The following is a 26,874-nucleotide window of genomic DNA, read 5'->3' as shown; positions in this document are numbered from 1 at the left end:
AACAAAATCCTATTACACATCTAAATGTCCCTAAAAGTCTTGGAACCCTGAGTGGAAACTAACCCCAGGTACTTGCATATGTACAAATGATCCGTATATCAAATTCCAAGTCCTCTACGGATTGTACAGTGCCCACGGCAGATTTTTCAAAATGCTTAAGGGTAATGACTTTTACTGGATAGGGTGTAGCACTGGCACTTTCAGCATAACAAATTGTCTGGTCCAGAGAGCAAAATATTCCAGGAAATGGTGCAATTGTATATTCAAAGTATAATAAAGAGATCACTAAAGCTTTCATGGCATTATTAGACATTCAGGACAATAAGTAAGCACTGAAGTGACTGAAATTGTTGTCCAACTGGCAGTCGTGGGCGCCGTGGGCTGAACCTGTCTTGTAGGACCGTTCTCTGTTACACTGCCTTCCTTGGAAATGGGAAACATCTTTTGTAGTACCTGCTGTTTTAACTGATGCTTCTCCTTACTGCTTTGAGTATTGGCTGAGTATTTGCAGAGCAAGCTACAGCCATCGCCCTGATGTGGGAGAGTAGCTGAAGTCTGGGTGCTGCGCTGATATCTGCATAGCCCATCAGGGCTTTCTTGGTGGCTCCCCAAAGAGACTTTGTCTTGCAGCAAGGTTAGCTCTAAAGTCTCTTCATTGCCTTGGAGATTTTCTGATTTTTCTTTCTTTTTTCTTTCTTTTTTTTCTTTTTTTTTTCCTTTTGCTTTTTGCAGAGACCTTCTCCAAAGCAAATCACCTCTAAAAAAATAAGATTTGTTCTTTTTTCTTAGTGATCTGTTTTTCTTAGAGACTAAAGAAAAAGCGTTGGCTCTGAACCTGCATGTTTGGACTCCGCTGATCTTGACTGACCTGATCTAATTTTGATATTAGGATGTAACATTTCTGTTGGTGGCATAGAAACATATGATTTGTTCTGCCTCAGTCTCCGAGATATGCCAACAGCATCCTGGACTGCATTAGGCAGAGCCTTGCCAGCAGGTCAAGGGAGGGGATCCTTCTCTTCTGCTCAGCCCTGGTGAGACCATATCTGGAGTGCTGTGTCCAGTCCTGGGCTCCCCAGTATGAGAGAGACATGGACATACTGGAGGAAGTCCAGTGAAGGGCCGTGAAGCTGATTAAGGGACTGGAGCATCTAACACATGAGGAGAGGCTGAGAGCGCTGCAGCTATTTAGCCTCGAGAAGAGAAGGCTTGGAGGTATCTTTATCAATGCGTATAAATATTTGATGGGAAGGAATAAAGAAGGCAGACTCTCCTTAATGGTGTACAGCGACAACAGGCACAAACTGAAATACAAAATGTTTCATGTGAACATAAGAAGAACTTCTTTACTGGGAGGATGATCAAACACTGCAACAGGCTACCCAGAAAGGTTCTGGAATCTCTGTCTTTGGTGATACTCAAAACGCGACTGAATGTGGTCCTGAGCAACCTGCTCTAGCTGAGCCTGTTTTGATCAGGGGTTGGACTCAGAGGGGATGTCTGAAGGCGCCTTCCAGCCTCAACTGTTCTGTGATTCTGTGGTATGTGCAGGCTGATGAACTCTGGGAAAAGCTTCTAGTAAGGAACCTCATGCTACTGTTGACCGTTATCCTTAGTCTGCTGCAAGGTTAAAATAAGCAAAGCAAAAGGAGTTGATGAAATAGGGAGAAGAGGACTGAATGGGACTGTAGTTGCTAATCGAGTTTCAGAACAGTCTGGAATCACAAGCATTCACTGAATTACTTGAAAACCTGGTTTACAGGATATCATCTATTCCCTTTATTTTCCTAGTTCACTGAAGTTCATTCAACAGTTCTGTCTTTTAGATGGGATAGTGAGCTCTAACTCTCCTCTTGCCATTTAAGAAAAATTATAGGCTGAAGTAGTGTTAAATTAGAACTTTAAAGGATAGTGAGTCACATTTACAGAGATATTTAGGATCACAGAATAATTAAAGTTAGAAGGGACCTCAGGAGGTCTCTACTCCAACCTCCTGCTAAAAGCAGGGTCAGCTACGAGGCCAGACAAGGTTCCTTAGTGCTTTATCAAGTCGGGTCTTTTAAACCTCCAAGGATGGAGATTGCACAACATCTCTGGTCAACCTGTCCCAGTGCTTGAGTGGTCTCACGGTGAAAAAGATTTTCCAGGCCAAATCTTTTGCACTTCAACTTTGTTTTTTTTAGGTGGATGAAGGTAACAAATAGGTGCCTTTTAGGGGTTTCAGGAGTGTATAAGAAAGCTAGATCTCTTACTTTCTTGGGCACTTCTAGAAGTCCCCCTAGGCCCTTATCTTTATTTTGAAGCATGAAAGTGCATCTAAAAATCTTACCCAATGTTTCCTGGGCTTCATAACTTTAAGAATATGGAGGCTTCTGAACTGAACTGAAATCTCTTCCCTTTCCAAAATTTTGTTAACTTTCTTGTGTTTATGAGCAAGGATTTGGAGAGGCTTTGGTTAAAAGAGGGTGTGTCTGGTGAAACATATCCAAAGCATTTCTTTTTGAGCATTTCCGTTTGTTAACTTTACTGATATTAATAAAGATGAGGTAAGATCAGAACTAGGGCCATAATTACATAAAGTTTGCAAAGAAAGGAAAGATTCAGAATTCCTTTCATACCGCTTAGCATATTTCTAAGAAACTGCATCAGTAAAATGTTTTTAAAAGGCAAACAAAACTTGTGTATGGAATCTTAAAAACACTGTGCCTGTGAATATCAAACAGGCTTTATTTCTGAATAATGTTTTAGGTAGAAAACCTCACAAGTCAGCTCCAGTAGCATATATTTCCATGTGTCACAGGGGCTAATTTGGTCATGCTTGTTACCCTAACCATAACCGCTTTGGGGGGGGGGGGGGCAGTGTTTGCTTTTGCTGTGTCCGTTTCTTCTTGTTCTTAAGAATAGATATTTGCCAAAACAAATGTATGTGAGTGATAAAAGGCAAGAGGAATGTCTGTTGGACCACAGGAAATTTCCTGTGCAGGAAGAGATCTTGGGAACTTCCTGTGGAGCAGAGCATTGTGGGTCTGTTGGCAGAAGTCCCTTTACCACAGCTGCAATTAACTAGAAGAGGGTGGAAAATAGTCGGGACTGCCTTTTGCAGTCGTATAGTTCAAGAGAAGAGCCTGAACTAGACACTTAAAAAAAAACACTTCATGAGCAAATGTTAAATCAGAGTTGTGGGTTTGCAGATGATTACTCTCATAACCAAAAAACAAGCAAATAACGCAGAAAAGCAAAATGGTGCAGAATTACAGGTCACCTCTGCTCATACTGCCATATTTCGTGCCTACCTTATAGACTAACTTGGTGTACATGGGAGTATCCCAAGGTTTGATGCTGCTAGAAGGAGATGTCTTCAAGCTTGGTCCCACATGCCTGAGAATGAAATGTGTCCTTGGTCCCTGCATTTTGTACACCACTGTAGCCTGGTACCTCGCAGGACTTATGAGACATTGCTAGTCAGCCTGTACTCTCCAGCAGGGTTTTCCCTTGTCAGTACTGTCCCTGCACCTTCCCTGAGGCTTCCCAGTGGGTACTTCCCAGGCAAGTTCAAATCTTCAAGCGAGCCATATCCCATGTGTTGCATTAAATCTGCCTGATGACAGAAACTTGTGTTGACTGCCAAATGTTCAGCATGGAAGACCCTTATTTTTGGGTCATCTTTATTTTTGCTTCTAGCAGACGTGCATCTCTTTCTCCACCTCTCTGAGGTGGCCCTTGCAGGGGAAATGCTTCTGGAGAGAGGAGTGAGGAGACAAAAACTGAGGAGGGATACAGGATGCTAACATAAAACGCTGTAGTAAAAAAAGGAGGGGAGAGACAACCGGATAATAGGAGGAAATGAGTGTAGTTCAAAGGGCAGAAAGAGAAGGGGAGAGAAAGAAAAAGACACCAGAAGCACAGATTTGTAAAAAGGGAAACTGGACGGTCTGAGACAAATGTATTTTTTCTAACAGTGTGTACAGAGCATGATTAGATCCTACACGAGGGGGGATTTGTGGGGCAGGAGGTGTCAAACTCATTATTAGGTGATGGCAAAGTGAGCTTGATACAGACACTTGGCAATACACCCTAGGCTGCAGTCCCAACTTCATCTGTGAAAGCAGTCGTATGCCTTCCACCTGTACCCAGTCCTCAGCCTCGCTGGAGAAGGCGCCATAGAAAAGGCCACTGAAATGGTGCTTGAGGTTGTGGTCTGTGCTCTCTGCAGCGCCGTGTTACATGCGGCATTAAGGCTGTTGACTCTCTTCAGAGAGGTCAAACAGCAGCTGACCGTAACATCCAAACTCCAGCCTTGTGAGTGCACCTTCAGCATAATGGTCTCACCTGGTGATTTTGAAGCCCCAGCCTCTCAGGTAGCATGGTTCTCCTCACAGAGTTTGGGTCCTGTGACCCAGCGCCCTTGCCCATGCTGCTTCAGCGTTTGGTTTTCTTCTTACAGCTGTATGCGTGTGCACTTTTCTTTTGTACCAAGGAACTATTTGTTTGCTTACTAAGTGCTTCCCCACAGGAAATTTCCTGTGATGGAAAACTCTGGGGAAGCTTCCTGTCAGACGAGATGCTGCAGGGGGCAGATAACGGAGACGCTCGAGCCCGCAAACCGCAGCAGCTGAGGAGGCGTTGTCACCTGGTGCTTTCTGCCGGAGGAGGCTGGGCGGCAGGAAGAGTCAACCACTTTCTTGAGTGATCTGGGGCGATAGGACAGGGGAACCGCTCACTGGAAAACCCACGACTGCTCTTGACTGATGAAGTCTTTACCAAGGCTGGGCACTGCAGTTTGGTGTTGTTGAACCCAGGTCCCTGGAAGCTATGGATTAATTTTTATCGCGGGGGACTCCTCATGGATCAGCTAGGTCAGCGTTTCTCAGGCTCTGAAGAAGGCCTGTAGTTAAGTGTCCCATTGCAAGCCGGGTGCTAAGTGTGGCTCTGAAGCTCACAACCAGTTGAGGAAAAAGCTGCTGCCTCCTGGAAGAACCCCACCTTTTCATAATTTTGCTCATCTCCTACCAATTGCTTTCCTGAAGAGGGAGGGTCCTGCAGCCTTACCAGTTTTGAGCCCATGGCTGTCCCTGGCAGTCTGTGGAGAACCACTTTGTATCATTTACTGGGATTTGCTCTTAAATTGGTACAAAAAGAATGGTCTGGCTCTCAAGTAACTGTTACAACGAATAGCACCCCAGGCTCTGGCAGAGACCTTTTGTCATTTTGGACAAGGGTTATGGCTTGGCAAGACTGGAGCTTGGTGACCTCCTAGGAACTGTGGCCTGCGACTGTGCAACAGTGGTTCTGTCAGTCCAAGGCTGACAGCATGAAAGTTACTTGGGGAAAGCACCCTGGTGCCAGAGAGCTCTTCAGGCAAAGGCACACAATGTCAACGGTCATTGCATTGCCTGTGCGGTTAGGTCGGACCTTGGGGAACACTGAGGCCAATCAGGTACCTGAAAATGACCTACATCCTTCCACAACTCTTGGCATTTAGCCTCGCAGTGCCTCAGATTCCTCATACATAATGTCATGATGCTAGTGCTTCTTTCTGCCCCCCCCCCCGACATCTCCCCTGCCAAGATCAGTGATGACCGACTGTATGAGGAGGTAGGACTTCAGAGTTGTCAGTCTGTCAGCACAGAGGTGTGCCTGCCCCATAAACCATACTTTGAGCTTCCCTCTCACCAAACTACCTTCTGCTCTCCACGATGTCCCTTTCAACTCTTCAGAATTTTTTCTCTGCCCCTGCAATACCTCAGCCTTCCATGCTGTCTGCTGTATTCATCTGTACCATACAATGATTTTTACAGCTCCCCCCACAAAGTTACTGGTTCCTGGTAACATTCCTTAAACCTCCTTTTTGGTAGCACTCTTGTCTCTATTTGTGATCAGTTGCCTAAATATTGCCTACACAATGGGGTTTGTTGTCTGCATGTATTTTGATTTATGCCAGGAACCTATGGCAATTTTTTAACAAAAGATGGAAAAGAGAATAATCTTCCAGACATTTTGACCTGAATGTTCCTGTTTTTCTTCAGAGCTCAGCCTCTTGAATCTGGTGAAGGCGCTTCATTGCTTTTCTGTTTGTCTTTTTTAGAAATTCAGGTTGAGATGAAATTAAATTGAACTATGAAGTCCTGAAGGAACTTCTTTAGGTCCGCTCCCCCTAGACTAGGAAAGGCAGATGTTGTAAGCTTTTTGTTTTCAATACAGCATAATTTCAATACAACCTTCATTCAACCAGCAGTAACTGTTTCAGTTTGATTAATGGACTTGACTCATAAATGTGTGCAGGCTGGCCAGCTGGCCCAGCCAGCCAGTCACTGGGTTGGTGAGATTGGCCAGCTGGCTGTCATTTCTTGGCTGACAGGGGACCCCAAATTGCAAGCGCTGCTTCTCAGCTACGGGGCAGACAGTAATGAGGCACTGCTTTGGGTCTCCTGGTGGGGCAAAGAAACAGCTTCAGGGTTATACGTAGCCATCAGTCCCTGTGTTGTGTAACCTGCCGTGGATGGAAGGCATCTGGGAAAATGACAAGCTCTTTTTGTGGGGTGGATGGTTGCACTACATGTTTTTCAGGTTTCCAGACACTTCCCATGATAAGAGCTTGGTTTTGATGGTTTTACAACTTTTCCACTTTTTAAGTGCTGTGGCTGATAATTTCTTTGCCAGGACAGAGAACAATACATTGGTGTTGAACTTTCAAAATGTCTAGTGCTCTAAGATCCGGAACAGACTTGAAGGAAGAGAGGTAGTCTCTCCTCTGCTCTGGATACCCTTCTGCCGGGCTGTGTGGAGGGGAGAGGAGTCTGCCTATTCACAGGCAAAAAAGAGAAGAGCTCAGACTCAGGGGGCAGGGGGAAGAGCCTGGAACAAGGAGGCTGGTCAAGGAGACTGGCATTGCACATTGGCACACTTAGAAGTGGGGAGAGAAAGACATGAAGTCAAGCTAAGAGGTTGCATCCTCAGTCTTGCCCTTCCTCTGCTGTCACATACATCTGCTGCACAACCTGCTGGCAAAACGAGTCAGGGTGTCTCACGCCCTCCTGCCAGTGCTGGTTCCTGTAACATATGGCAGTGTATTCCTGCTGCTATCAGTTGCGCCTTTAGCAAAAAGTGGCAAAGGTCTGTAGGCTGGATCTAAAAGTGCTAGCCCTGCTGCTGACCCATGCAGGTTTCATTATGATGCCATGGTGGAATTTCTGAGGGTTTTTTTCACCATTACTGACACTTTAAAAACAAAGGAAAAAGTTACACTCAATATATATATACTACATTATAGCTACTAAGGTTGTACAGGTGAGGAAATGTCAGGATTAACATTCCCTGTGCTTACATTGATCCTTCAATTACAAGAGCTTTGCATATGCATCAACACATGTAGCGTCTAGCAAAATGTGGACTCTGGGGACTGCGTGCATAACTTTACTAAATCCCGATAAAGAGGAAAGGGGATAAACCTGTAGTCAGTAGAGAGGATAATTGCAGGAAAAAGCTATTAAGTCTGCAGGGACTCTTGGTCTTCTGACTAGTATCTTAGGACGAATAGTGTTTTTGCAGCTCACAGGTTGTCCGTAACCACGTTGGCTTTGGTAACTACAGCTGGGCTGAACAGGTGTCTTAAAGCGTGTGAGAGTTTCTTCCTGGCTGCATTCAGTACGTATGGGTTTGCTAGGACAGAAGTGGTTTGTACCAAATCACATAGGAGGCCTGCGGCTGAACTTGGGTTTTCCTGGTCCCTTGACCAGTGTCTTCCTTGCTAGAAACGTCTTCCTTTTGCAGCAGCGCACAGACCTACCTTCCCTTCCATTCATATTCAATATCGCTGTGGCAAATAACTCCGCTGTTTACATGGGAAAGTAATAGTAGGAAAGTATTTATTATATTTTTAGCAGTCTGTAATGTAATTTAGCAGATGGAAAAAATGAGGAGGAGAGCCAGCTTTCTGCAGACCACCAATATGTGCATTGCAGGCTGAAGCTGGAGGATTGCTAAGCTAAACCGAGTGCAAAGGCTGCTGAACAGATGCACATACTATCAAGCTGGAAATGCACTCATGAGAAGACCTGCAGTTAAAATCATTCAAATCAAGAGTGAGCTCTTCCTTTGACTGTAGTAGGCTTTGGGTTAAACCCCATCAGGTCCTAAGATGTTTGGTTCGGAGATTTGCATGGTGTGGTATGTGTTTGTAAAGTGTTTGTCATGCTGTGGAGGTAATACATGAACCTCACCATGTACTTGGACAAACTGAGTAAGTGTGCTGCAGAAAGTCCAGGATAGAGCACTGTACTGTTCATTCAAAAAATTTAATTTGGTTTTCATAATTTATAATGCTTAATAATACACTAGGAAATCTTCTGTAATATATTGTGTAAACACAATAAAGTCTTGGGAAAATTAGAGTTCACTACAGATTGGCTATTAAATATTTTTAGTGAAGTGAAACAGCTCAAGGCTGCAAAAAATGATCCAACTGGCAGATTGGTAAACTGAGAATTCGCACTGTTAATTTGTAAATATAAATAGTGAAGTTCAAGTCATTAATAGAGCTTATCTGTCAGTAAACTTTTTTGACATTAATTTTTAATACTATAAAAGCAGCTGTCTTTGAAACATAATTCTTCTTAGAAGTGGTCAACACTCTTAAGATTTTTACTGTTATTCCAAAATATTCTAAATTGGAAAAAAATGAGCTTTTAGCAATGGTAAGCCGATTGTCATAACAATTATGGAAAATTTTGCTTACCCCAAAACCTGGCTTACCCCAAAACTCGAAGTAGACATTACAGTACGTGTTGTGAAACCAAAGCACCAAAAACTGGTTGCATCTTGAATGCAATGGATTAATGCCAACCTTGAAATACTGCACATTTTTCCCTTTTTATTTTTTCAGTGGACCTGATTTGGTATATTCAAATAAACTTTGTTAGGGGCTCACCAGTCTGCTGAGTGCCATGAACCCTTTTTTTTTTCTTTTTCCCTCACTTACCGCCTGTGGAGACCAAGATGCTGCCTCCTATAGCAAAATCTATGATGTTACCCCATCATTTCTGTTTTGTTTAGCTTTCATGAGCTGGAGATTTGGGAAAAATACCAATAAACTACATCCTCTTAATAGCTCTGTGTAGAGATTACAATCTAAGGAAACTCTCTGGACAAAAATATCATTTCTCTCCTGTTTGTGTGCATTACCAAGCACACTGGGGTCCTGGTTTATGATTGCAACTGAGACACAACAATTACGCAGAATAATAATGCAGGCCTATTGAATTAGATGATGAAGATCATTTGATTTCTATCAGGACAGCACCTCCTGGCCCTTCACATGGACCGGGGCCTCATTGTGTGAGCTGCTGTAGTTAGTGAAATAACTGTGTTCTGTCTTTCTGTACAAACAGGGCATCAGGTCCACTGACTTATAGATACTAGATATTTTTAAGCTGCCATGAGAAGGAAAGCAAGGGCTTGTATTGTTAGTGAGAATTTCAGAATGTGTCAAAATTTCAGTATAATAATTTCCAGAAGAAAGAAGTTGGAATTAAGGAGACACCTCCCCCCCCCAAGTTAAAAATATGTATTTAAAAAAAAAAACCTTAACCAAGAGAAGGACAGATTTTTCAGCCCATTCCTTCCCTGGAAGGCAGTTATCCAAGTGAGACATCCCACTAAAATAACTGGAACTTCTTGTGTAAGTAAATGCTCACAAGAATATGGGTTAAACCATGCAACACCCGGTGTCTTGTTTACTACTTCAATGTCATATTTACTTAAATTGATGCACTTTGGTATTCATCTTCCTTTCCACTATTTATGAGGGTTGTTTTGCAATGTTACATGTATCTCAGTTTTGACAATACAAGTATGAATATCACTTATACTTTTGTTTATAATTGCTTTTAGTTTGAACAAATTTAAATTGTTTCATTTAAACAAATGTAATTAGGAGGCTTTCATTTAAAATCAGAAAGAAAACCCACAGCCATTTTGACTGAATGTGAAAGAAGCCTATACAGAGAAAGGAGAATTCTTTTTGCACTAACAGTAGGATTTTCTTTATTTAACATTGTGCAAATAAGAATAGAGTCACTAAAACGTACACTGTCTCTTGACAAGAAATAAAAATAAACCAATAAGTATTTAATAGAATGAATATTAGGATTAACTACAGATAAGGTTTTCCTAGGGCTTTTCTGACACATGGAGAAATGTCTGAGAACTGATGAAGTGGAGAGAGAAGGAAAAAGAAGAGAAAAAAATATATGCAAAGCCACTTGGGTTAGAGTTATGCAAATGGCCTTATCAGAGCAAGCAAAAGGCTTCTCCGTTGTGCCTGCCAATTAGGAAATAGCAACTATGGACATACTCAACTCCCTCTTCCTGAGGAGATGCAGCTTTAGCATATGATATTGGCAACCACACCGTGAAGGAGATTAAAAATTGTCTCCTCTTTTATGTCTTCTTAAGAGGCTGGCAGAGATGCTAAATGAATCCTGGACAGGGCAAGCACCCTGGTGGTATCCCAGTACCATTTTTTCAATTTCATATGCATTCTAGCAAACCAAGAGAGCAAAGAAACCACTAGGCTTTGGCAGGGGTACAGAAATAGTCCCAGATGTCTTTGAAGGCACTGGTGTCCCTCCATCCTGACTCCCATTCTGAAGACAGAAGGGAAGAAGAAATGCTTCCTGCTCTTCAGCCCAACTTGGCCTGCCTGGTCCAGGTGTGCTGCTCTCTTTTTCTCTGGTGATTAAATCCACTCTCACGGTTGGTCAAGCTGAATGGAAACACAGGAAAGCAGCGTCTAATCTTACACGTTTTTTTCCAAATAGGAGAGCACGTCAAGATTTATGAAGTGTTTTGATAATTAACACAAAAGGAAGACATTATGTTCAAAATCAGAAACGTGAACTTCTGATATTCTGGGAAACTCTTCTCTCCCTTTTTGGTGCCTCATGTGGTACTCTTAGCACCGCAGCTAAATCATCAAAATTGCCACTAATTTCCACAGGAGATGCAGACATGCTTTTCAGGATTGAAAGCCAGTGTTTCCAAAACCTTGAGCAGGCATTAACTGGTCGCTCATTTAACATTCAGCTAGGTGGAATAAATTCAGAGTCAATGTGACATGTTCATGAGGATTTTTCATAGCTAGGGTTTGACTGTGCCCGAATTGTCTGGAGGCAGCCAGAAGGTACAGTCAGATGAATGGGTTGGCTGAAGTGTTACGCTCTGGGTTGGGCACACACCCTGAGGGTGCATCCAGTGTGTTAATGCTGCTTTATTCAAGTTGCTGCTTCCCAGGCTTAAAAGATAACTGCGCGAGTAGCAAGAGGGCAAAGACTGAAAAAACAGTGTGATCTTTCTGCATGTTAAAGCAGGGCAGCATGCAAAAAAAGCAACCCAAACATTTTGTCTTTCTCTCCTTGTCCCCATAGTGAGAGAGAGAACATCCTGGGTGGGGGAACAGGATTTAGCGGATGCTAAGAGTCTGCAGAAACATGTGTGCATTGGAGCTGGCAGGGTGCAGGGCTGTGGGACCAACCAACCCAGTGAGAAGCTGCAGAGAGAGGCATTCCTCGGTACCCAACAAAAGCTCTGAGCCTTGAAGGTCCTTCTCGTGGCATGGCGATGCAGGCTGTGCAAAAAAATCGACTCGGGCCTTCAAAGCTATCAGTGAACCGAACTAGAGAGGGAACTAGAAAGTTTGGTGCAGAGGAGCTGTGGTCCCTCTGTCCCACTCAGGGTCAACACTGCACCTGCCTCTGTGAACAGTACAGTCTGGGGGCTGTGTTCACGTATGTATCTTTGGCAAAAACGGAAAAGGAACTATGTCTTAAGAAATGCTGGTACTTCGTGTGCAGCTTTGGGCTAAGTTGTCTGCTGATTTGCCCTCTGCCTTGAAAATCCCTTCTCTGGATACAAAACTGAAGAGACAGCAATATGCCCAGATACACAGAAAAATCTTGGTGTGCGCTGTCTTGGACTCTTTGGCCTTACTAATGCGTGTCTCAACCTGTTCTTCTAGATCCCTTCTTTGTTGTTAGGTTTTCAAAATCTTTTTTTCTTCAAAGCTAGTTCCTGTATGGAGTTCTTAATGCCCCTTACTGAGAACAACCTGCTTCCCAGTATCATTTCTCCAGGTTAGCAATTGTTATAATTGCTGCAAGGATGCCGTTTAGCAATGAAGGGGAGGCAGTGAAGCGACGCTTGTTCTGCATGCCAGCCCTTCTCTTACACACAGGGGCTCACTTACAGTTCTGGGAGAGAAGGGGGGAAAACAGAATAATAGTGCTGTGATTTTTTATGTTCAACGCATGCTGCTCACTCCTTGTTTTCTTTCTGATAACACCAAGGTATTTAAGTGCAAACAAAAGACTTCTCTTGCCGAATCAGCCTCCTCCTCCTCCTACCTGATTCCGTCAGCAGAGTTGCAAAAGCATGACTGCGACAGCACTAAATGAATAAGGGTGAGGTTGGGCTGACAAAAGAAATCTCCTCTTCACACGGTGTGCACACCTCAGGGGTAGTGGGGGGAAGAGGAAATCTAGAAAAAGTTGAAAACGAGGCATGAACAAAACATCTTGTTAAAAACTAACCACGGTGTTTTCTTTTGAGAATCAATCTTCAAGTGAAGTAGTATTTCAGGACCTAGATGAACAAACTTGGTCAGAGCAGGGAAGAGACAATATTGAACAGGACCAATCTAACAGTTGCCCATTTCAGCTGCTTCAGAGGAAGGTATAAGACAGAAATGCTGTAATTTATTAAGGAATAAACCAGACCACAAAGAAACCTTTTTCTGAATTTCCATTGTTTGGTTATCCAAACACCTCAATAACAAGGGCATAAATCTTTTCTGAAATTGCATTCCTGTCCTCAGAAGCTCTGCATGGTGTCAAACATGGAGGATTGTGTTTTCATGAACATATAGTATTTGAGTCCATATGCTCTATGTTTATTATCTGCCAGAGTGGTGTGAGACATCTAGAGTCTGCAGATTTTTTCAGGGCTTCACGGGAAAAGTTTTGGCACCTTGCATTCCCTAATGTCATTTTGTATGAAATTACTGAAGAAGACTTCTCCCCCCCTCAAATTGACAATGTGCCCATGTGTGCATTTCGGTACCATGCTGTCGATGCTAAGCTGGTTGACCCCAGTCATATGAAAAAGTCAAAATCATGTTAATAAGCAAAGCATTTCAGAAAAGTAGTTTTCCACTTGTAGCTTGTTAAGAAGAAAGGAAAGACCTGGAATGTCAACGTGCTTTGCACTGATAACACGTATCTGTTAGCTTAGTAATTTTTGTAACGTGGGAATTATAAAAACAAGCATGAAGGGAAAAGTTAGGGCAACCTGAAAGGTTAGGTTAGAAGGTATCCTTTCATCAAAACATAGTTGTGATCTAGGGAAACAGAATGAAGCCCCCATAATCCAAGGGGAAATGGTCAGTGACCTGCTACACCACGTAGACACACACAGGTCTATGGGGCCAGATGGGATCCACCCAAGGGATGGATCTGGGGGGAGAGGGAGAGTGGGAAGTGCTGGAGGAAGAGAGCTGGTGAAAGTGCTCACCAAGCCACTTTCCATTCTCTATCAGCAGTCCTGGCTAACTGGGGAGGTCCCAGTTGACTGGAAGTTAGCAAATGTGACAGCCATCTACAAGAAGGGTCGGAAGGAGGATCTGGGGAACTACAGGCCTGTCAGCCTGACCTCGGTGCCAGGGAAGGTTATGGAGCAGATCATCCTGAGTGTCATCACGTGGCACGTACAGGACAACCAGGGGATCAGGCCCAGTCGGCATGGGTTTATGAAAGCCAAGTCCTGCTTGACTAACCTGATCTCCCTCTATGACCAGGTGACCCACTTAGTGGATGAGGGAAAGGCTGTGGATGGTGTCTACCTGGACTTTAGTAAGGCCTTTGACACTGTCTCCCACAGCATTCTCCTGGAGAAACTGGCTGCTCATGGCTTGGATAAGCGCACTCTTTGCCAGGTAAAAAATTGGCTGGATGGCCAGGCCCAAAGAGTGGTGGTGAATGGAGTTAAATCCAGTTGGCGGCCGGTCACAAGTGGTGTCCCCAGGGCTCAGTACTGGGGCCTGTTCTGTTTAATATCTTTATCAATGATTTGGATGAGGGGATTGAGTGCACCCTCAGTAAGTTTGCAGATGACACCAAGTTGGGTGGAAGTGTCGATCTGCTGGAGGGTAGGAAGGCTCTGCAGAGGGATCTGGACAGGCTGGATCAATGGGCCAAGGCCAATTGTATGAGGTTCAACAAGGCTCAGTGCTGGGACCTGCACTTGGGTCACGAGAACCCCATGCAATGCTACGGGTTTGAGGAAGAGTGGCTGGAGAGCTGCCTGGCAGAAAAGGACCTGGGGGTGTTGGTCAACAGCTGGCTGAATATGAGCCAGCAGTGTGCCCAGGTGGCCAAGAGGATCCTGGCTTGCATCAGAAATAGTGTGGCCAGCAGGACTAGGGAAGTGATCGTCCCCCTGTACTCGGCACTGGTGAGGCCGCACCTTGAATCCTGTGTTCACTTTTGGGCCCCTCACTACAAGAAGGACATTGAGGTGCTGGAGCGTGTCCAAAGAAGGGCAATGAAGCTGGTGAAGGCTCTAGAACACAAGTCTGGGGTTGTTTAGTCTGGAGAAGAGGAGGCTGAGGGGAGACCTTATTACTCTCTACAACTACCTGAAAGGAGGTTGTAGCCAGGTGGGGGTCGGTCTCTTCTCCCAAGTAACAAGGGACAGGATGAGAGGAAATGGCCTCAAGCTGCACCAGGGCAGGTTTAGGTTGGGTATTAGGAAAAACTTCTTCACTGAAAGGGTGGTCAGGCACTGGAACAGGCTGCCCAGGGAAGTGGTTGAGTCCCCATCCCTGGAGGTATTTAAAAGACGGGTAGACGTGGTGCTTAGGGACATGGTTTAGTGGTGGACTTGGCAGTACTAGGTTAATGGTTGGACTTGATGATCTTAAAGGTCTTTTCCAACCTTAGTGATTCTATGATTCTATGATTCTAATACTGAACAGCATTTCCAAAAATTGCTGTTGCTGGTACGGTTGGCAAAAACAGCTATCATGAGTACTTAATTTGTGACACAGTTGACTTAACCAAAGAGAGGATATCCAGGCAAGTGTTTCTTAGTAGGACAGAAGATACCACATCAGGGATGGCCAAGTTCAGACAAGTCTAGGCATGTGACCAGTAGGTCCAAATAGTGGATTTTTAAAAAGATGTTCCATCTTGTGCAAGTTAGTTGTGAATCAGTCTTCCCAGAAGAGAAGAAACTTGAGGTGATTTGGAAGTTATCATACAAAAGAATGAAGCTAAACTGGTTTGAACTTTGTAAACCAAGCAAGTCTTGAAGCACTGGAAAAATAGAAGAAAAATTACTACTTCATAGAGATACCTCTGTTGCTTTCCTGACTTCAATGTGATTGTGATTGGCTGAGTTTTTGTGAATAGAAGTGGTGTGTGAACAGATACACCTATAAATCTGGATTTCTGCAACAGATAAGATACATAATTTGACAAGTGTCCTTTACAGAGCTGGCTGAAATTTGCCAAAATATGCGGGAGCACTACTATGAAAATTTTAATTAGGCAAGCTGATGAAAAAGTATTTCAACTACATTTTCACAATATCCACTTAAGTAAAGAATGTATGGGGATTCCAGCGGTTTCACTTGGTTCCCAGGGGGACCAGCATTGTATGCACACCGTCATGCTGTTCACTTTGCTTGTACATTCACTCCTTTCCCTCTCCTGTCTGTTTATATTGTAATGTCCTCCAGGCAGGGACTCCTCCTTATTCAGTGTTTTATACTACCTCGCACAACTGTCAGCCACGTAAAGAAGCCGTTAGATGTTACCAAATATTTCTGACAGGTGATACCATTTGATTCTCTTTCACAGTACTTAACTAGGCAAAATAAGGTTGCTACCCCTCGCCCCTTCAAAAGAGGGGGCACTGTTAGTGGGACTGAGAGGGGTATCTTTCCCACCCCTCCCTGCTGTCACAGCTGCACAGGCGATCCCACCTCAGCTCTGGGACTTCCAGCTGCAGCACACGATGCCCCTCTCAAGAGACGGAGGTCCCCTTTCCCCCAGCACATCTGCAGTAGTTTGTTGGTGATAGCGAGCACAGGGATGGCCATCCTTCCTGTGGGAAAGGAAAGGTGGAAAGAAGGACAGCACAAGATAGCTTCACTGCTGTTGAGGTCATTAGGTGTCTATGCTAGCACAATAGGTTTACAGAGTATAAGAATTGTGAATCTGTGATGGTATCAGTTACCCATCGTTGCTGGGTGTGCAGTCTCTCTCACAGCACCTTTACCTTTGCAAGAAACCTGAAAAGCAGGATGCGACAGAACCTCCTTGTGAATTATCTCATCCGTTTGTTTTCCTTTTCGTTCAAAGCTTAATCCTCTACTGGAAATGCGTAGGTAAATTATTTGCCTGTAAATGCGTAGGTAAATTATTTGCCTGTATTGACATTGCAGTAATTTTTCCAGCCCTGGAAGCAAGTGTTTCTTGGTGACATCATCAAGATTAAACTCAAGTAATACAGCAAGCCCATGCATTTTTCAGTGACATGACATGTTCTGTAACAATATTAGCTGAAGCATTTCCTCCCTTCTCTGTCACCACATCCAGCTGTTATTCTTTTTGCAATTTGCCACCTCTGTGCCAGTTGCGTTGACCTAACTGTTAGTGCAATTGTGCTCTTAATCAGCTCAGAAAGCTGATCTGGCAGAAACCAATGTACATATATACTTAAATACAGATTATCTCTGTCATCGAGATTGCAGCATAGCTCCTCCACCAATTGCACTGTCACATTGAAGGGGTGGCCAGAAAACAATACTAAGTCAGCACTGCACAACATATTGTCCGAGCTGTGGCCTAAAAGGAGCTGGTTTGAAGGACAGTATAGTGATTGCAGACATCCCAGTGCTGAGATAGAAATTATCATCTTTGTTCTGGCTCCTTCATACCAGACAGAATAACAGAAAGGAGTTCCAATATACCCAGTTCAGGAGAGGGGATGTTTCTCTCAAGCACAGGACCCCTGCAAGACACCTGTGAAGCTGGAGGGGTGAAACTGAAGTGCTTATTTCTGAGATCTGAGGCTGTTCCAGAGAGGTAGCCATAGCTCACACAAGTGTGTGTCTGTGCTGCAGTGAGAGGTGAGTCGGTGTCACAGCTGCCCAAGAATTTGCCGAAGCCATAATACCCACAGACCTCAGCATGCACTAGCTACCGTGGTGTCAGGCAGGCTGTGCTGAACATGCTGCGTACGCTCAAGCCCTTGTTGTGGTTGGCACCTCAGGGAGCTAGTTCAGAGGGCACCCCAGGGATGACTGCAAGTGCTGCAGCTGTGCCTCTGTCTGCAGCATGCACGTATCTTTGAGACACAGCACAGCATCCTAGCTTCAATCTGACAAGCTCTCAAACAGGGTCTTGCCTGCTGTCCCAATTAATAAAGTTGATTTCTGATTGCTTCGGCCATATTTTCAAGTGGCCCCAAATAGAAGTAATGCCTCAACTTCGTTAAGACTTGCACAGAAATAGTAAGTGGGAGCCAGTTTTTTGGAGGGCCTAATGTGAGAAGTTAGTGGGTGTGCTGTCTAGCTTCAGAGCAAGCAGGAGTTAAACCCTGGAGAGGAAGCAATTCTCAAGCTGCAGCAAAGATAATCATGGTAATTTATCATCTGATAATCAAAGAGCACACACTTAATTTGTTCTCATTATCAATGTATTTCAAGCACAAGTACTTTAGTACAAGAAGCCTTTCTGTGCACAAGTTACACTGGAAGGGTAGAGATAAAGGGCCCCATGCAAATGCAATGCAGTTACTTCTCCTGTATGGGTGATGTGTTGTAGTGTAGTTTGGAGTCCATCTCAGTGTCCTCCTCGACCCCCTGGATGTGGAAAAGGACCCCCTGCATCTGGAGCTCATGTTTTAAGTACTTGACCTTTCTCTAGGACACACACCAGTGTATTCTTGGAGAAATGACTGACAGTTTGTAAGAGCTGCAGGGATTTGGTTCATTAAGGAGCCATCGAGAAATGAAGCTAAATCTGGAGTTTTTAACCATGTCAGAACTCTGGTTTGCAGCATCTTGGGAGCAGGAAATGTCTGCAGCATGCTAAGAGCGGGCTTTTACCTCCAAAGCCCAAGATGTGGTTCAAAACTGAGTATAGCATGCAGTCTCCAGACCTGTAATTTGCACTATTTCCCCCAGTTATTTAATACTTAATGTCACCTGAAGACAGGTCTTCGCATAAAGCACAGAAGAACTCATATACTGGTGGATTGAAGCAGGCTTTTGTAGCTCTCCTGGATTAGGAGTCTGAAGGAGAATGCCTGCATAAGCACGAGACAGAGGTCCAAAAGTGCAGTCAGTTAGAGTAGAAGCATGACATACTTTTACCACATGCTGGTGGTAAAATTTTCTCTACAGTGATTTGCTTAATGGTTATAGGCAAAGTAAGCCATGGTTCTGGCTGCGCTGCCAAAATCTGCTTTTACGGTAGCAGCGCAAGTGCAGCTGCAGCTTGCAAGGCTTGGAGCCCCAGTGCCGAGGAAGCCAACAGATGACATCTTGCTGTCACGGCGTAAACTGTTCTGTAGTGGAGCTGGCCTCACATTCCCTGGAAACAGCCTGGAAAACATGCTCTTTGTGTACACGCTCCCCCCTCCCCAGCTCTCACAATCGCAGTTGAGTTAGGAAACAAAGTCCCAGCCAAAATTCCTCAAGGGAAAGGGACCCAACTTCTTCAGGATGTGAGCCTCTGAGAACAAAATCTCCTTGTGAGAAGAAAGCAGCTTCTTAATACAGGAGGATTACAATGTCTTGCTATGTTGGTGGTGGTGTTTTGTTGGCATGTGAAACTGAGATTTCAAAACTTTCCACTTGATTCAGCTGTACAAAAAGGACTTCCTGACCTCTCTCTTCTGAAACGGTAGAATCACCTCTAAGTTTGCAGCCACTGAAGATCGAGGTGACCTAGCTCATGTTAGGTTAAAGCAATAAATTGCTGAAAGAACCATCTTAATTTTAGCAGCTGCATGCATTGCAACTAGCAACTATTTCTTCAGTTTTTCACATCTTTCTGGAGTGTTGATCAGGTACCTAAAACCGGAGCTTTCACTTCCATCACCAGCATTACTGCCACATACTCTAAGCATGGTAATAATCTCAGCACCCCTCTCCACTGTACAGCAATTAGGCAGCAGGCAAAAGACATTAAGTAAAACCATATGTAGGTCAAGACTACCAAGATCAATTTATTTCTAATTACTTACGAATCTTCAACACCCCAGCCAGGGATCAAGGCCATATTGTGTTAAAAGACAAAAACAACATGTATTGACAGTTCATTCTAATACAGTTTTGAGGGTTTTTTTACCTTAAAATTACCGTTGCCAGGATCCACAAGAAGTGGGAAGGAAAAGTAGGTGTTAAGGACATAAAGATGCTCTGCATTTGTCCAGTTGTTAAGAGGAGCAGAATATAGTTCCTGAATTCAATCCCTCCTATAATAGGTTCAGTGTATGGGCAGGTGTCCAGTGACTTTGTGCCTCACATGTATAAAACAGACATAACCATCTAATCTGTCTGCAGTTGAAAGGCACTGTGTAGTGTAAATGTGCATGTATTACTAATTGTAGTATCAGCAGTGGCCATACCCAATACAGGAAAACTGTAAAGAATGTTTGTTAGACCTGAATTTTGACCTGGATTAAGATAAATTGGTTTGAAACAATAAAGAGTTGCTGAGAAGAAAATTAAAGTTTTTATAATCTCCTTGACTTCTACTTGCAAAACTGCTTGCTTCTGGCAGCGTGGTCTTCTGAGCTAGCTAACCCATGCCATTGTCAGAGCTCAGCTAGTTTTGTTTAGGGTATAGTTTTTGCACATACAAGGAAAAAAGAAACAGAAGACATTTCTTTCAGCTCCTTTTGGAAGGGAGCAGTAGGAAAGCAATGTCTGCTCCATGGAAAATGGCCAAAAATTGGTTGAGAACGAGTCAGGAGTGGATTAAGACTATAACCGGGAGCAGATCCAAAACAACATTTCCCCATTCCCCATCCCCCTGCCAGCTGCTCACGTTGCACAAGCCGCTCTGGTAGGAATCCCATGGTCACCTGCCCTCTCTGCCTATGGGCACAACATGAGCGAAGAGAGGGGTCGTCTGGGACCCAGGCAAGTTCTTTTCTGAGTGCGGCAACCGCGGTAGCGGCTGAACGGCTGTAGTCAGCCGAACGGTGTTGTGCCGTTCACGGCTCGCTGACTCACTGTTACGTTCGGGCCTTCTCTGAATGTGGTGCCCAGATGCAAAAAGCCAGCCTTCTCCCTGCCCTGGAAGGAGAGCTCTTGTCGGGCTTCTAGGAAGGTTTTGCAAACAACACGAAAGGAAACTGGAGCCGTTCTGTGCAGTTCTTGAAAGCTCCTGGACATGACTCATGGAATGAGTGCCTAGAAAACAGGCTGGTCTTTTCATCACCTCTGCGGTTGCTCGCTTCTTCGGCTGGTAGCTTTTCCCTTCCAGAACTTCATACCCTAGCCGCTTTAGCATGCGTACCAGCACCATTTATCTAGACTGGTTTGCCCTGTCCTGGGTGAATTCTCTCTTCAGGCCACAGACTGCCTGTCAGCAGCAGGGAGACTGCTCCAGCCTTATAACGTTTTCTGTGACTGATCCCAAAACGGGGCAGCTCACAGAGGAAAGAGGGCTACATCCTAAGGTCTGCTTTTTCTGCAAGCTAACTCCAGATGATGCAGGTGGAAACAGAAAGGAGAGAGGCGGCTGCTGTGGGTCAAATACTGATCTCAGTTACAAGAAATGCCACACAACTGGCCACGTTAAATGGCTGGGGTTGCACTTGAGGCTTTATTCTGACATCAGGTACAACTCTGAGGACTTCAGGAATTGGTCTGCAGTGTTCAGGGACTTTTCTGACTGTTTTGGGGCAGGGGGTCTTAGACATAGCTGAGTAATTTTGTGTAAAAGAGAGTCACTTCATTTAGTAACCTGTATCTGTAAAGAATAGGGTTCGGCTATAGAGTGATAAAGAGTACATTCTTCACGTTGAGTTCTGTAGAGCACGGCCTTTCCTCCCTCCTTTCCCACTTGCACAGACTTCAGATTTTGTGGGGTTTTTGCACCGGTGACTTCATTTGCCATCATTGATCAGCGAGCTATCTCAGCCTAGCAAGCTAATTTAGAGTCCTGCTTGTGCATTTGATCAGCAAATGCAAACCATGTGTAATGTCAGCAGGGCAGGGGAGGTGATGGAACATGGGATTTTCACCTCAGTTCCAGAAAGGGCCATGGTTGCTTCCAGGAAGCTGAGCTTGGCACTGGGTGTGGGGAATTGAAAAGATTTATTTCCCTGTATGAGAGCTCAGAGCTTGATCATTCTAATCAAGCATTTTCCAATCAATATGTTTCTTACAGGCTTTCCAAAGGCTGCATTAGAAAAGCAATTTTATTTATTTTATGACCCTGAAGCCCTAAGGGCTTCGGGTGTGTCAGCTTTCCAGGGTCTCTGTACAGACAGTGAGAAGAGAAGGGCCGGGTCGCGGGGCACCACGCTAGCAAAGTCAGCATGACAGAAACCCAGCTCAGTGCTTCAGTAGGTTTGTTTCTGTAGACGTTTCCATACACAGAGGCCCCAAAGCAGCCGCCGTGTACAAAGCATTACCTGCACTTGTGCTCTACATCTAATACCCTGTTCAACAGGACAGCAGGAGACATGAGCCTATGCCTTTTATTTCAGATTACTCCTGAAAAAGCTGTTTCACCCTCTGTTCCCAGCAGTGTGGGAAGCTTCCCAAAGCCTTGTCAGTCTGATTACAGGCAGTTTCATACCTTTTTAAAGGACACGCAAGGCTCACTGGGGTCTCTCTTCCTGCCCATCACACGACTCCTCTGTTCCCTATCCAATCGTTTTTTCCTTAACAAGACCTGTAAAAGCGCATTTTCGTCTGCTGCCATCCATTTCCCTTGTACCAGTTTGTGCTCACCTCCCAAATAATTCTCTCTGAGGATTAGCCAGGATTAACCTTTTCCTCCTTTTCTACCTTTGCTTATCTCTGGGCCTCGAAACTGCAGAGCCAGCTTTCTACTGTGGGATGAGGCAATCCCAGCGGGCCAGCAGCAATGAATGGCCACTGCTTCTCCACTACCTGGGTCAAGTGGCACCTGCTGGAAAGAGCAAGTGGTCGGGCACATCACCGCACGCCAGACCTCTGTCCCCTACTCATAACAGCAAGTACATGGACCACCAGCGATACAGGGTTTATTCTGTGGTAGGGCTGCATCTTCCACACGTATGCCAACCCAAGAGCAGTCCCAGAAGGCACTTACTTAGGCTGTGCATCTGCATGGGGATAGCTAAGCACGCCACAGCTCTCTGTTGCCTGTTCCTCTCCTCTGAGGAATTAGAAAGGCTTCCTGAGAAAGCAGGGTCCTTAACCTTCCTGCCTTTACCTTCCATAGCAGAGGTAGTCCTGAAGGGCTGCTGAGCTCCCCGTGGGTGGGAGCCTGCCAGCACTGGTAGCTATGGGGGAGGCACTTGCAGTAAGAGATCGGTGCAGCAGCTCCAGCAGAGATAGCATAAAATTCCTGTCTCAGGAGGATCTCAGCGCCCAGCTTGAGCTTTAATTTGAAACCCCCTTCAGCGTGTTCGGCACACTGTTGAGCTCAGCGCTGCAGCCCTTCTCAGGGAGCAGCACGTCGCGGTTTGTGCTGTCAGGTTCGAGCACAGTATCAGAACAGGGCCCTTGGTCTGCATCAACAATCAATACCTCTGAACAGGGAACCAGAGAGCAGCAGAGACAGCACGGCGGGAGTATTGAACCATAGTCATTTAAAGCAGCTGTGCAGCATTTTGCACTTTTGAAGCATCTCAGATGTTAACTGGCCAAGCCCCATGACACCTCTTTGCATTTTGGTAGTCTAGCTTTCCAAACGAAGAAGTGAGACAGAAGGAGGGGAATTTTAAAAAGTTGCTCTGGCAGAGCCCGAGAGAAGGATTTGAATCTAATCCTATGTTTTTCCTCCAGACCATGTTGCCTTTACACAGAAATGAAGAGATAAACACAACCTCATGCTCCTCTCCTGCTTCACATACACCATCATATGCAGAACAACATGCTTTATGAGTAACATGGAAGAATTTTGTTAATTAATAACAAAAAAGAGAGCTTCAGTTCCCAAAGAGCTAGTTGGTAGCAGTCATTCAAGTTTTCTGAGCTTCTCCAGCATCGTTTGCCCACTAAAGGCTCAGGTACTGTCCTATAGTCAGAGCTGGCCTGCCTGATGCTGCCGGTGGTGATGCAGCTGTCCCTGGGTGTTTGGAAACCAGCTGCTGATTTGCATGCACTGGGCACTTTGCTGTTTGCCCAACTGCGCTAAGTAGTTTTAGGCATGGGAGCGAGAACAATTCTGTCTGCCCTGCAGAAAGCAGGGATAAATGAGAGGGAGGTCTGTCTTTAACCCCTTCTCGCCTTGTCATCCTGCCTGCCAGGCAGCCAGGTGTAAGGATGGAGTGCCCAGCCGAAGTGGAACAAAAAGTTAGACGAAACTTACTGTGAATGCTGTTTCCGTCATGCATGCTGTCATGTGGCTGCGTCCTCATATCGAAACTAAAACGGAACAGCAGCTCTCAGTGGTACTGTACCTCACACTTTGCATTGGATTCGTGTCTTCAGATTGTTCCAAAATGAGTCAAGGTGAAAACAGCCTACGGTACATTATACTTAACGTTTCAGATGTATCTGTTACCTACACCATACATAACAACTCATACTGTAAAACGCATACCCTGTTTTCCAAAGCAAGGGAGGAGATGCTGAACATGAGTGCTTTGCAAGATTCAAGGTTGGCTACATTTCTTCAAAAAACAAGGTTGTAACCCCACAAGAAGTTTGTGGTCAGATGCAAATATTGCTGGCTGTGTAGTTTTATGTGCAGAAGGTTATACTAGGTAAGCAGAGCACTCTTTTCCAACCTCATACCCTGACCATGCTTAAATTTCCTGAGGGGCTCACTGTCAAAAAAGGAGTGAACTCTTTAGAGACCATCAGCTTAAACTCCTCTTCAACAGACCGATACATTCTGCTGCGTGTGTGTGCGCACATGTGTATGTGTGTGCCTGAACATATGTAAACAATTTTACTGGCTACTTGAAGAAGAAGGTGTAAATTACCCCATCGTCCTCTCTTCATTGTACTTGCTTTTGCTGCGCAAGAGTAGAAAGGAACAGAGTGGATTTCATCTGCAGTCCAGATGGTTATCAGCTTGTGCCCTGGAGCATGAGAATTGATCACTCTCACCATTTATAAGGTAGCTAGTGTAACAGGTGTTAGAAACAGGACTTGAGGTGAGGAATAAGCAACAGAAGCAGATAATCTATTAAGACACCAGTGCGCCAGCCTGCAGCATTAGAAAGGTGAGCACGAATTTTGCTCCCTGTTCAATGCATATGAAGCTGTCAGATTATAAACGTGTCTATAAATTATTGTATTTTATTCTGCTGGAGGTGGTGTTTGGAAGCTGACAGACTAGAGGATCCACTGGATCTCGCAGAGCCAGATTCTGATGGTTTACGTGGCTTTGTCTAACCTGCTTTCAGCTATTGAGTTCAAAAAGTTTTTGTTGTTGTTTATTTTTACGCTACGCAGATAGGGAGACCAAGGTTGGGAATGCTTGCCAGATTTCAGCCAGCGGAGCAATGGCAGGGATGGGAGCAGAGCCAGGTCCGACTCCCAGGTCAAAATTCACCCTCTGAAGTCTGTGGCGATGCTGGCCACCGAGAGGGCAGATTGGGAGAAAGGCAGCATCCCCGTGCCTGACCCACACCTACTGAAAGCAGCAAAGCCTTCCCACTGATTTCAACAGTCGGTTCAGCAGGCAAAACTCTGTCCTCATTTTGTAGCACAGCACTGATTTTCCTCGCTTTATTCTGCTTGGTAAATATCTTTGTTAGTTGAAGACAATGCTGTTAGCTTTCACAGAGAATAAAAATAGAGAGATAAAAAGAGCCCATTTTCCTCCACCGTGGACATGACAATAAAAGAGAAGATGGAGAGGGGAAAATAAGAAACAGCATCCAAAAAAAAAATTGTGTAAGCAGGATTAGTTTTTCTTTCATGGAGAGGATAGGAAAGCATTTTCAGGACCTGCTGATAGCTATGTATGCTGTGCTGTAAAATCCCTTCAGCTGCAAAGCCAACCCCCTCATGCCCTTGTTTTCACAAAACCAACTGCTTCTTTTTAAGAAAGGGCAAAGAAGGTGGGATACAAGTTTAGTAAATGCTATACTGCACATGAAATTATTTTTTGAATGGCAGTTTCTGAAGCACTTTCAGCGACACCGGTCTGCACCCCCAGAAAAGCTTCCTGCTACTGAACTGGTTCAGCCTCACAAGGCAAATGGGCCTGCAGTGGAGGCAGCCAACTAAAGAGGGGTTTTTGGAGAAACTAACTTGCCAGGAAAGCGGCAGGGCAGGGAGGGAGGGAAATGAGAGAACAGGCAATCCATCTAGGGAAAAGCAGTTAACTTGTTTTATGGCACTTTATATCTTCCAAACACAATGTAAGTATTTAATTATGGTATGGCCCTGTGGGTGGAGAGATGTGGTGCATCCACCCACTCATTTTAGTGATAGCCAAACTGGATTAGAAAGGCTGCTTGCTGATTCTCAGTAACTAGAAGCCAAGTGGTCCTAGGTCATACTACTTTGGGGCTTTTCTCACAAGCTTCAGAGAGGCTGCTGAAACCCAGTGGAGACCTGATTTGCAGTGTGAAGCATGGGGTCTGTTTCGGAGTTGCCAGCACAGCACATGTGGCTTGTCCCAGTCTGTGTAGCTTATTTGGCTGTTTTGGGTCCAGTTGATTTAAACCTCTCTTTAGACATAGTACTTTTGTATTAGGTGAATGGAATGCAAAAATACACTGTCACCAGGACATGGGAAATCATGATCTATGCTTGTACAGGGAGCGATTTATTTATTATGTTGTTATCTATAGGGGAGCGTGCACATCATGTGAAGTTGTCATATAGCTCTGCCCATGTCGGCCTGATTTTCCCAATGATGTTTTGTTTTGTTTCGTGCCTCATCTTGTGACGTGCACATCAGAAGTCCAGTTAGATTTCCATATGACAGCGCTCCTTTGGGCAACTTACTACTTGCATGGCATGGCAAAGGCGGAGGCAAAACAAACGATGCATGAGCATTTCAAGCACTCCTCGGATGGTGTTTTAAACCCTTTCATAAGTTGTGGCCTGGCTGCATCACGTCTGACTTCTTTCTCTTTTAGCTGCAGTCAATGTGCGTGCTGCTCAGCAGCGGCCTGGGGTCTGGAGTGTGTTTTCTGCAGGAGTAACCCCGTATTCAGCAAAAGATGAACCTCACTCTGGCGGTTTAGATGACAGTTTGCACGTCTCTGAGCAGCTCTATACTTCACCCCAGTCTCTTCAAAAAGAAAGGTCCTACAGAAAACTCTGGCCCCAGTAATCAGACTGTAATTCAATAGGGGGAAGAGAATTTAAGTCCTTCATAAATAAATAAATGCTATTTCTTGTTTCTGTGTGGTACATAATACAGTGCTACAGGGGCAGTTGAAAGGCGGTGGAAATTCTTGCTGCTGCCATGCAGACGTCCCTTCCTTAGGTCAGCTCTGACCCTTTCTCAGGCTCGATCTCAATTCCTTTTCCGACTGAGATTCAGTTCTGTATGCAGCTGTGGCTCTGGGACTTTCCAAAGCCGCTGTCTGGGAATCTGGCATAGCAGCAGAATGCAATTCACTGCATGTGACCTCTTGCTAAAACAGAAAAAAGGGCTGCCTATCTGTTAAAGA

At 44.7% G+C, this 26,874-nt stretch overlaps 1 protein-coding gene across 9 annotated transcripts in view; it reads left to right on the top strand.

The window, feature by feature from the left end:
• ETV6 (ETS variant transcription factor 6) overlaps positions 1-26,874 on the top strand; it is a 145,688-nt gene that overhangs the window by 79,025 nt on the left and 39,789 nt on the right. For 2 of the 9 annotated variants that reach the window (XM_082309572.1, XM_082309575.1), the window contains one exon: positions 733-1,541. The exons of 5 other annotated variants lie outside the window; for them this stretch is intronic. The gene's annotated coding sequence lies outside the window, so the exon portion shown is untranslated. Of the gene's footprint in view, positions 1-732; positions 1,542-4,513; positions 5,438-5,465; positions 5,596-26,874 lie in introns of those variants that run through there. 2 more of the 9 variants (XM_082309573.1, XM_082309576.1) reach the window with 2 other exon arrangements.

This window comes from Platalea leucorodia (assembly GCF_965183815.1).
Source record: "Platalea leucorodia genome assembly, chromosome: 4".
In the NCBI taxonomy this organism is placed as follows: domain Eukaryota; kingdom Metazoa; phylum Chordata; class Aves; order Pelecaniformes; family Threskiornithidae; genus Platalea; species Platalea leucorodia.
Note: the sequence above shows the minus strand (reverse complement) of the source record. Positions and strands in the feature narration are given on the sequence as shown.